General features: G+C 37.2%; 1 protein-coding gene and 1 pseudogene across 1 annotated transcript in view; both read left to right on the top strand.

Annotated features, from left to right (window-relative positions):
- Positions 1 to 11222, top strand: part of LOC107098174 (urotensin-2 receptor-like) — an 81348-nt gene that overhangs the window by 19520 nt on the left and 50606 nt on the right. The window lies entirely within an intron of this gene.
- LOC107098149 overlaps positions 7793 to 11222 on the top strand; it is a 5867-nt pseudogene continuing 2437 nt past the window's right edge.

The following is an 11222-nucleotide window of genomic DNA, read 5'->3' on the forward strand; positions in this document are numbered from 1 at the left end:
AAACAGCTGTACTTATACTGATACAAACTTCCACACCTGTACTCTGTTTACTAATTAAATGGTCTTTTATTGTGGGTATTTGTATAAACAGGGTGTAAAAGGTCAGAGAACCATGTATTGTCTTCTTCATGATAGCATAGTGAATAGCACTAGTGCCTTACACCAAGATTTGTCCCAGGTTTGAAAGTTAATGTTTCTTCTTGGAGTTGAAATGTTCTGGCCATGCATGTTTGAGTCTAAGCTGGAAATTCTGGCTTCTTCCAACATTTATGCACTGCTTTATAAGGGTCTTTCAAAAATGAATATCCATAAGCTTGTGGTCATAAAAAGGTGAACTAGTTAAGAAGATATGGGTATTTGTGCAAGTTGCTCTAAGGAATGGAGATTATTTTTAGGGTTTCCTTCTTAAATGTAACATGCCTATTTGGCTTTATGTCCTTGAACAGTCCCAAACCTCTACAGGCAAACTGAAGGAACAGGATGATAAATGTGTGATGAGCACAGATACGCTGATAGGGTGAGGTTGTGTCATACACTATAATAGCAGTGACCCTCTCACTTCATTATAAACTTACAAATGAAGGCACAAATGGAGGGCAGTAATATATTTGGATGTAATTTCTCATTGAAAATGTTAGGAATGCCACCAAGTAAAATTTTATTTCACTTTTTCTTTTTAGTTGCATTAAATGGTTCTGATCCTGGGGTGCAGTTTGTGTTTATTGTTCCCCGGTTCTGAACAAACACATGGTTGTAAATACCTATCCACTGACCCAAGACAAGACTGTCTGCACACAAAATGGCATTGGACCAGAGGGCAATTATCACCTTACACAAACACCAACGCATTTAAAAAAAAAACACCTCATGCTCCTTTGCTTGTTCTTGCACAGTGTACAGGAGCATCTCCTAATCTCTCACCTCCTACAGCTTCCTTTTGGGATTCTCAATTGATCTCAGTGGAAATTGTTTCCAGTGCAGCATGTGTAAAATGCATTTTGCATTTTAGCAGCTTAGAGTGTTCCATTTGCTTTTCTGGTCTCAAAATAGAAATTGCCTGTTGGACCGTGACGATGCTCAACACTGCAGATGCAGCCAATGTGACTTATCACACCTAACCACTCCAGTAAATGTAAGGTCCCATAGAAGGCATGTTATTTTTTTCCAAATTTAGCTTTTCCCATTTTTTCTTTTATTAAATATGATTTTATTTTCCCCCCAAGGTATTTACATGCAATAACCCCTCTAAATTACAATGTAAAAACTGCAATGGAATGGTTTGTATGACAACCACCAGTAGGATCTTTCTTTGTTTAAAATCAATTTAAATGCAACTTTTGCTTCCCTGAAGCTAATTAATGAAAGCATTTTATTATAAAATGACAGTGCATTTTGTGTCTAGTTTGATCTGTTATACTAATGATAAACAAAGCTTTATGCAAGACCTTCTATCCAAGCATACATATTGTCACAATTTTGGTTCTGTTTAAGTTTTCTTTTTGAGTTTTCAGTTTTCACTTTGATCCCAATTCCTCAATTCCTAAATAATTTAATTCCAAATTTTGTGGCATTTTCTGGACGTATTTGTTTGCTCTCTGTTGCCTCTTGTGGTCTCCTTCTCCCGAGCTCCTTTCTAGACTCCTCTGTCCACACCTGCTCCCAATTGGCTGATTAGCCTGGTCTTTGTTTCTCTCTCCCATATATACACCTCCTGCTCAGTCATCGTTGCTGGTTTGTCATAATTTATTTGCACCCTTGTTGTGAGTATTGCTGGTTTTCAGAATTTGGTGGATTTATTTTTTTGGATTTTTGCTTCTGTTGCCCTTTTTGGTTAATTCAATCTTGCAAGAAACCACCTCAGCTTCAGTCTCTGCATATAGGTCCTGTCAAACCTCCACCCCACTGACACATATTACATATAACAGAATAATAGTTAATTTTCAATAGATATGACCTCATTATAAGGAGGTAGAAAATAAATCACATATAGTCTTTGGGGACTTATTGTATATGTACTTGTGGGGAGCAATGACTGGTCCCCATGAGAAGAAGTTGGAGTGGGAATTAGGTTGATGACTAAGGGGTGAACTGAGTTTAGGTTAGGTTTAAGTATATATTGGTAATAGTTGGGGTTACAGTTTGGCCATAGAAGTGAAAATAAAATGGATAGAAGTCAATGGCAAGTCCCCACAAGGATAGTGTGACACAACAAGTGTTTGTTTGTGTGTCTGTATGGTTTTAAAGGTAATTTAATGTTGGTGTTATGTTGTTCAAACAAGGAAAATAATTATATTGAACAGTTTAGTTAATGGCATGTGGAGATGAAGCAAAGCAGAAGCTGATTCAGAACATCAATGATAACATTTTATGCCAAAGTTGCAAGATACTGCATCTGGGCAGCTTTGTGATTTCCACATCTACATCATTCAGTTTTGCCCTTGAAGGCAACATGTACTATAGATGTTCCTAGTAGAGAAACATACCTGTATTGGCTTGATGTCCTTGATATGTCAATTGCTCAGCTCTGGACTCTGAAGTTCTACTGTAAAGTGTCTGAATTCATACATGATTTAGAGATTCCTCTGAAACTATTGCATTTAGGTGTAATATCCTCCCTTTAGTCATACATGGTTAGACCTGATATTGTCAACATTCAGCAAGCCTTTATTTCAAGTAAGATAATTAGAAATTATCTGGAACCTGGATGTTTATTTTTTTTAGAATGAGCTGAATGCATTATTTACACATGTCCTTAAACAATATGCTCCCTATTTCCTTTATTTCCCAAACCACAGATTGGTAAGAGGAAGCAGTTTAGATATGGAATCCAAGGGAAAGGATGAGAACTTCCAATGGTAGTTAGTCAAAACTCTATGTTCTTATAATGTTGCGTGTTTGCTGAGGGATTCACACTCTGCAGGAGCTGATCTGGTGCAGCACATTGCAGTCATGTAGTGGCCATGAAGAGCAAAAGCAATCAATAGGACATCTCAATGTTTGCTTACAGCACAGAATTAATGCATAATGTATCTCTGCAGCTTTCTCTTTATGTTTGATACGTTATCTGTGAGGGCAATGGATGAGTACTCTAGTCTTGGCTACAATGAAGAGGTTTATGGTGCCTTACAAAAGTTTTTTTTTTTTTCGTTTGAACTTTTAAAAAAATGTTACTGCAAAAATCCAGTTTGTTGTATTGGGAGTTTTACATGGTAATGGTGCAACACAGAGTGCTAAGCAGAAAGTAAACAATACATGATTTTATTTCATATTTTTTCCTTATTTTTGTGGCAAACATCTATTTACCTTTCTTTAATTGGATGCTTAAATAATAAAAGTCACAGTTTTCTGTCAGTGTACATCAGTATCTATCCAGTTCCTGTGTGAAAGCCTCAGATATTGGTTCGAAAATATTAGTCACGAGGTAGCATCATATCGACCAAGGAATACAGCAGACAGGCTTTTACATTTAATAGAGCTTTACTTCAAAGTTTTTAATTTATTGCTTGGCTGCAAATTTGCCATGCATTGTGAGTGATAGATAAAAGCAGCTAAGTAACACAGTTTAGGACACAGCAAACAGTAGAGGATGCATGCCTTATGGCCATCATTCAAAACACCATGTGTAGCAGGAAGGTGTCATTTCCACAGTAAACATAGTGGCCGTCTCTCAATTCACAAAAAAACAAGTATTGACTCGTGTCCTCGCCAAGTATGTTCTTGAGAAGAACACAGGAAAGTGTGGACTCAAGGAGATTGGGAGCACGCAGCATAAATATGGGTCAATTGGAACAGAAGCGTACTCATGACATCACCACACGCTCAGCTCGTCTGGAGCTGCATTTCACCTCCAGTTATTAATAGTCTCCAGATAATAATAAATTCTGACTTTTTTCATTTATTTGGGTAATAATAATTAGCAAAGTCAGATAAACGCAAATAAAATGAACATTTTGTCAAATAAAACAAAAAACTCACCATCACAGCCAGAGGTCCTTCGCACACGGCTATGGCGAGAGAGGGCTGCTGCAGACGGGCTAAGATCAGCCCTGGCTGCCGTTACTCTCGAAGGTCCTCTGCCGTGGTCCTCTCAACTTCGGAAATTGTTTTTGTAATTACACATTAAATCGGTAAATGGGCCATATAGTGATGCTTGGAAGTATAATGTTCTCGACTCAAATGATATGAAAACGTATTTTTATTGAACAACAGCAACAGAGAATATAACTTTTTACTTAATACTCTGAGCTCTGTGAACGCTGCATTGGGAGCTGCTGCTGCAGTGCATGCTGGGACAGTTGTCAATCTCAAGAATGGATAAAGTCTGCTCTGATGCATTCTGGTTAAATAGGAGGTGGGAGAACAAAATCTGGAGACTTTGTCCGTTCACGCTCTGCTGTTCTTGCAAATTGGAACAGTACTAGGGCTGAGGCTGATGACGTTTCACGAGTACATGGGAACACACAAGTACACATATTGAGAAATGGTGATTCAGTTGCAGGATATTCTCTTCACTATAGATAGGGTCAGAGCTAGTCAGAGTTGGTGGGTTGATGAGTGGGGAACTGGGAAACCCTAGATTTAAACTTGCTAGAGGCAGCATCTCATTTAAACCGGGTCCGGCAGAAAACCGTCATGTTGAGCCTGGTTCAACCAGAGGTTTCTTCTAAATGGAGAGTTTTTCCTCTCCACTGTCGCTTTATGCTTGCTCATCAGGGACAGGTTCTCTCAACCTGTGTTATCCAACTGGACTTCCATCTTCCAGGTCTCTGAGTGAAGCTCTAGTATCAGCTCAGTCAGTCCACTGGTTCTCCCCATAAATCTCAGCAGACCGTCTCTCTAACCAGCAGTCTACAGACTGACCAGCTTCATCTATCTCCACTCCACCAACAGTTTCAGGCCTGGGGGGAAACAGCCCTGTTCTTTACTCCTGTTCATGCATATCTGTCAAAATGCAGTGCTATGTTCCCTGCCAAGGTCTGAGCGCCAAAGACCAAATAATTATATTATTACATTTCTTCTAATTGTCTTTTCTCTTCATGTGAGTTTTTCAGATTGAACTGTATTTAGGGAAGATGTGATCATTTCTGCAGTGAACACTTTTGGGTTTTAACATTCTTTGGCAGAATCTCATCTCTTTGCTGATATGCTTTCTCAAAGTAAAAGAGTTGCTTCTTGTGAACAGTTTGCTGAGGTGATGTTAACAATAAAGAAGAAAAGGAAAGTGTCATGCAACATGACCTCTCAACCTTCAACCTCTAACCTACTTATCTTATTTCGGACTTCTGTTTAAGTTTGATCTAAAAGGTAAGGGAGAGTTTTCAGTTCAACCTCACTGTTTTTTCCTCCAGCTAATTGTGTAGTTGCCATGGAAACACTCACAGTTTATCATCTCTCTTGTGCCACCTTTATAAACCTTTGCTCTCTACGTGTGCAACGTTCAGCAAATGTTTTTATAAGCCTCAGATTTTTTCAGTCTTGTCATTTTTCATGACCACAAACTTCAATGTTTTTTTGAGAAATTGAAATGAACATTAGGTAAAAGAATCAGAAACTGTGATGCATGTGTATTTCTACTTACCCCCCCCCCCCCCCCTAATTTTCATGAAAAGTCTTTATTATCCAACTCAATCTGTTTTTAACATAAAATTTCAACATCACAAATATTTTCCTTTGTAAACGGTCAAATTTTATAGCCTCTACGCGGTTTTTCACAAATAACCCTGTATTTAGCTCCATCTTTTTTCCTTATTGTCCTTGAAAGGTTGGTCTTACATGAGAAAAAGATCCCCACAGCATAATGCTGCCCTCACTATTTGCTACTGTCGAGAAAATGTATCAAATAGGATTTTCATACTCCTTCTTTTCTCATTACTTGGTTACTTTTTGTATGCCGCGCTCTCACAGATTTTTTTCTCTGAAAGACACTTGAAATCCTTCTACAACAGCTTCTGGTTTTTGTTTGACACACAGATGCACTTTTTTAATTAATAAGGTGACTGAGAGATGTAAAATGACTGCAGCGGATTTTAGGCCGTCTGAAAAAAAAGTTTTACGCATACTTTCCAGATAAAATATGTGCTGCATTTGGAAATATTGTTTTTTCCCTCTTTGCTATTATTCATTGTTATTTGATACTTACATAGGATTCCTAAGGGGCACTAAAAGGATGTAACTGTAAATTTAAATACATTTAAAGGAGCATTGAGCATTTCAAAAGGTTAAATATATTGTTTTCTTTCCCATACTCTCCCTTACAATTACCAAACATTTACAATGAGTGTTCTCTATTTCTAAGTTACCTCTATAGACTCTATTAGTGTCTCCATTGGTCAGTTCATGATAGAGTGCACCTTGCTACTTCATTGAGCAATAGTGAGATAACTTCAATATTTATAGCTTTCTAACCCTAGGAGAAATTACCTATGCAGGTATGCAGTAACAGTGACAGAATGTGATACTTTTCCTCTTTTCCCATTTACATCCACAACATCCGTGCAATTACACATCTATGCTAAAAGGTGTGTAAATATTTTTACCAGTTAAAACATATTATCTTGGTTTATCCTAAACTAGCTTCCAGTTCAAATAGTCCATAAGCATTAAATGGTTATCTGTTAATAAAATACTATGATCCTGTCAGAGTAGAGTGATCAGTTGGCCCAGTAATAGACTAGCTCTGCCCAGAGTGCAAATCATACGTCATTAGTATTGACTGCTGGGATTAGTCCCAGTGGCACCTGTGGTATAGAAAAAGACAGAGCAGGTACAAAAAAGGATTTCTAGAAGCATTTAAGTCTAAAAATGCTGTTCTAGGAAGTCAGGCATATCCAGCGAAAATGCAGAGCAATACAGTATAAATCTCTGAAATCAACTGAAGCAAACTTTATACAAATCCCCTGATTAAAAAAAAAAAAACATCTATGCTGTTAAAACGATCACATCATGTCAGGTTTTTTTTTAGGATAACAGTATGGAAAAGCTATGAAGGCATAAATCCAGTTCCACCTTTTATTGTGAAATTTTTAATTTATTTTTACTTTTCCATCCACACTAACTGAAATAAAACTAGGACATTTAAGTTTTTACCCAAGACCAGGTGTGTCTAATTGGTTCCAGAAAGGGATATGTGGCTATAACCTTACGATTGAAAACCGTTTTCTTTTTCACTTTTATTTGACACAAGATTTCTTTTCTTTCTCATTTTATACAATTATAATTGGTAGAATTTGTATTATTCTATAAAAAATGAAATTCTCATTTGTAAGTGATTTTGTGATTACTATGTTCTTTTATTTATTTTCTTTTTAAGAAATAAACGGGTGATTCATTCACTAATTTAAGTTGTGTCGATTTTATTTGTCTTTCTTTTTAAATATATTTTTTTATTATATTTATGTTTTCGTTTTTTTCTTGAAAATGCAGCTCAGACAAAACCAGCTCTGTCTCCTCTGTGATTCACAGTGTATTAGCAGCACTGTGCTTCTCAACCTGTGTGGCACCTGCTGCTAGCATAGATTCACCTAGACATGTTGGTTCCAATTGCCCAACAGTTTATTAATAATGAGACACTGGCATCCACTATGGCATTTGGTGTTTTTTTTCACCAAAGCTTTATTTACACACAATGGGCTGCTGCAGGTTGTCAACAACCTTCTCCACCTATGGCTTCAGGATACTACCAAAAGTGCACACATGCATTAAATACTCCTACAAGCAGCTTTACTTCAGCAAGTTGCTCATAAACCACTCCTTACACGCTTGCTTAAGGTATTACATGTGCAAATTGACTACCATGGCGCCCCAATATATCACACCCATGAGTGCTGGCTCCTTATCTGTGTGCATGCAGCCTCCATCCTCGAGTATGGACCTTTTTCTGCTCCTTCCTGTCAACTTTTGTTACTGTGATGGAGTTACCCACCTGAAAAAGCAACCTGCTTGTAACTGGCTAGTTTTCAGGAAATCCCGCATCTTGAGTTGTGACACTTTGCCGAGGTAACCAGAGTAAACTGTCTTCCAATTTCCAGTTAATGTTTGACCTACATTGGACACCCTACAGCCAGTGAAAATCCTATATTTATCCAGACCATGTTATATTTAATGATGACTCTGCCTACCCATCACAGACAAGTTGCTTTGTCCAGTGGTTAAAGCCTCCAAAGTGACAAAATTTGACAGGACAACACAGAAACAGGTCCACATGCAAGTAAGATAGAATCTATAGGCGGATAAAAAGCAAATGACAAGCACAGAAAATGAGCGTGCACTAATGTTTGTGATATATTTGAGGCATCATATTATTAAATCTACACTCATAGAACATTGAAAATGTGCATGGATAATACTTTACATATGTGTGTTTTAAACTACTTAGATGAGTTGTTATGACGTGTTGACTTTTGGTAAAATTTTTATACAATAGGCACCAAGGGGTCACTTTAATGTCCTGAAGTGTTCAGACTGCAGTCTGATAGCAATCACATATAATTAGTAGGATGAAAGACCATGTGAAAAAGATTGGAGTTAAGCCGCAACATTCTGTCTGAATGCAGTTGTTGACATGTTCGGATATAACTTTCTAACTTCCTTCTTATAACTTTGCAGAATCAAGTCAGTTAAAATTTGGAAAAGGGTTTATTTACTGAAAAATTAGTAACGGACAAATCTTGATCCATCAGGAAGATGGCCAGGGTCCCATGTAGGGAAATAAGTTTAATCAACAGTTACACAGCATTAAATGTTCCAACAAACCTTAAAATATCAAGTTCATTATTTAGATTTTCTTATTATGTTTGATTGCCAAAATTTTAATTGTCTGCTGTTGTTAAATACAGAATGAATCATCCACCACCAGGTCATTATCAAGCCCAAGCTAAAAACTATCGGCCAATATCTACAGTAGACTTCATTTTTTTGCCAAAAATCTTCGAAAAGGTGGTGTCTAAACAACTCATATATTGCCTAGAGGCAAATAAGATATATGATGCTTTTCAATCTGGTTTCAAGAGACACTACTCCACTGAAACAGCCCTGCTTAAAGTTTCAAGTGACATCCTGATGTCTGCTGACTTATGTAACCCTACTGCCCTAATTCTGCTAGACCTGTCCTCAGCCTTAGACACAGTTGACCGACACATCTTGATAAACAGCCTGAATGAAATCATATAATGTCTGGTCCTGCCAAACTACGTAGTATGTGGACTACCTCAGTGTTCTGTTCTAGGACCTATTATGTTCCTGATCTATGTGCTCCCTTTAGGTAGGATTATCCAGCAGTTTGAGAATGTCCCATATGCAGACATCATTCAGTTCTTCTGCTCCTTCACTACACCTGTAGCCCACAAATTAAACTCTCTGATTGAATGTTGGTCCGAAATAAAGAAGTGGTTGAGTGGCAATAGCCTACAACTGAACTCAGAAAAAATTAGACACTCAGTATTGCCCCAGACAAAGCCATTTTTGGCATTAAGCAGCACAGACAACTTAAACCAGGTGACAAAAGTTTTATTGAGTTTTATTTCATGAGGCAATGTCTCTGGAGCAGCTCATAAAACCTTTAATAAAAAATTGTTTCTTTCAACTGCGTAATATCCCAAAACTCAGAAATTTTGTTCCTGAAAATGATTTGAGATGCTTATCCATGCATTTGTGTCGTCACGTTTGGACTACAGCAATAACCTGTTCACTTGTCTGAACAAAAAAGACCTAGCTTGATTGCAGCTAGTGCAAAATTCTGCAGCAAGGATTTTGACACGTACTGTATAACCAGAGGAACTCACATAACCCCTGTCCTAAAAGCTCTACAGTGGCTTCTCATTGAATACTGCAGAAACTTTTAAATCCTGGTCCTGACCTGTACAGCCCTGAATGGACAGGCTCCCTCTTACATTTACGACATGATTCAACCTCACTTTTCTGCTCACAGTCTGGGCTCTGCTGAAAAGAACTTCTTAATGGTCCCTCAAACCCGTTTTGGGACGAGAGGTTATAGGTCTTTTCAAGCAGTTGCACCCAGACTGTGAAATGCTCTACCACTTTACCTGTGCTTTGTGAACTGCATGAATGATTTTAAAAAACAACTACATACATTCTTTTTTGACCAAGCATTTTAGACTAATTTTATCAAGGGCTGCTATGATGTATTTACTTTGTCTAGATGTATTTTATATGGTGCTGTTTTGCATTTTATGCCTCATGCTATGATTGTATTTATATTTTGCCTGTATGTATTTTATATGGTGCTAATATGTATTTTATGCCTCATATTGTACAGCACTTTGTGAAGCTTGTCTAAGAAAGGTGCTATATAAATAAACCTTACTTACCTTACCTTACTTACTTACTTACGTGACACTTTGGATATTAATAAGCATGCACAGACATGTTAATGTAGTAGTCTAGTCTTATTAAGCTGTTTAATTTGGTGAAACCACCATAAAATTGAGAAAAAAATACAGAGAAATCCAAACTGAACAGAGGAGCAGCACCTCTGTACTTATAGCTCTTTGTCTTCTCTCAAACACTTTAGCCTGGCCGGTTTTTCGCTCTTTCTGAGTCTTTAAGACTAAACCTTGTTGAACCTTTTTATTTTTATAGTAAATGTAGCGCTTTCTTATATCTACGGATAGATCTAGCGCTCTGGGTTCTATTTTTTTAACGTTAACCACAAAGAAATTGGTTTCACAAACTTTCCCAGTGAACCCCCAGGTGATGAATTGTCATAAAGAATTAAACTGTAATAAACTGCCTACGTCTGACCCATAAATAATGAGACTTTGTAAAAGTAAAGTATTTATTGACCAACTTAAGAATGCAAATTACAGCAGACCACATGTGAACTTTTAGAATTTCGCTTTGTCGAACTGAATAATTATAAATGAAAACAGGTATATTAAACAAAATACCAATAAAATACCACAGGCTTTGTCAACCACCTGGTTTATAAACAGGGACTTTCTCTTCTGTTAAATGCTTTTGGAGTTCTAAATAAAATAATTTTTAACAGTCCTGACCACAGATGAGTCCTTGAATACTAACTTCATTCCAAAAAAAAAAAAATTACTGACAGTATTTAATTAGTGGGCCCACCAAAAAAATAAAATAAAACAAATGAAAGCCGGCACTATAGTCAATAACTCCGTTGCAGGCCTGATACGGACACCACTCATCACTGGTCCTCAATCCACAGCGACGAATTTATATAACTCCTGATGCCTCGTGTT

This window comes from Cyprinodon variegatus, unplaced genomic scaffold (assembly GCF_000732505.1).
Source record: "Cyprinodon variegatus isolate N-32 unplaced genomic scaffold, C_variegatus-1.0 Scaffold26, whole genome shotgun sequence".
NCBI lineage: Eukaryota > Metazoa > Chordata > Actinopteri > Cyprinodontiformes > Cyprinodontidae > Cyprinodon > Cyprinodon variegatus.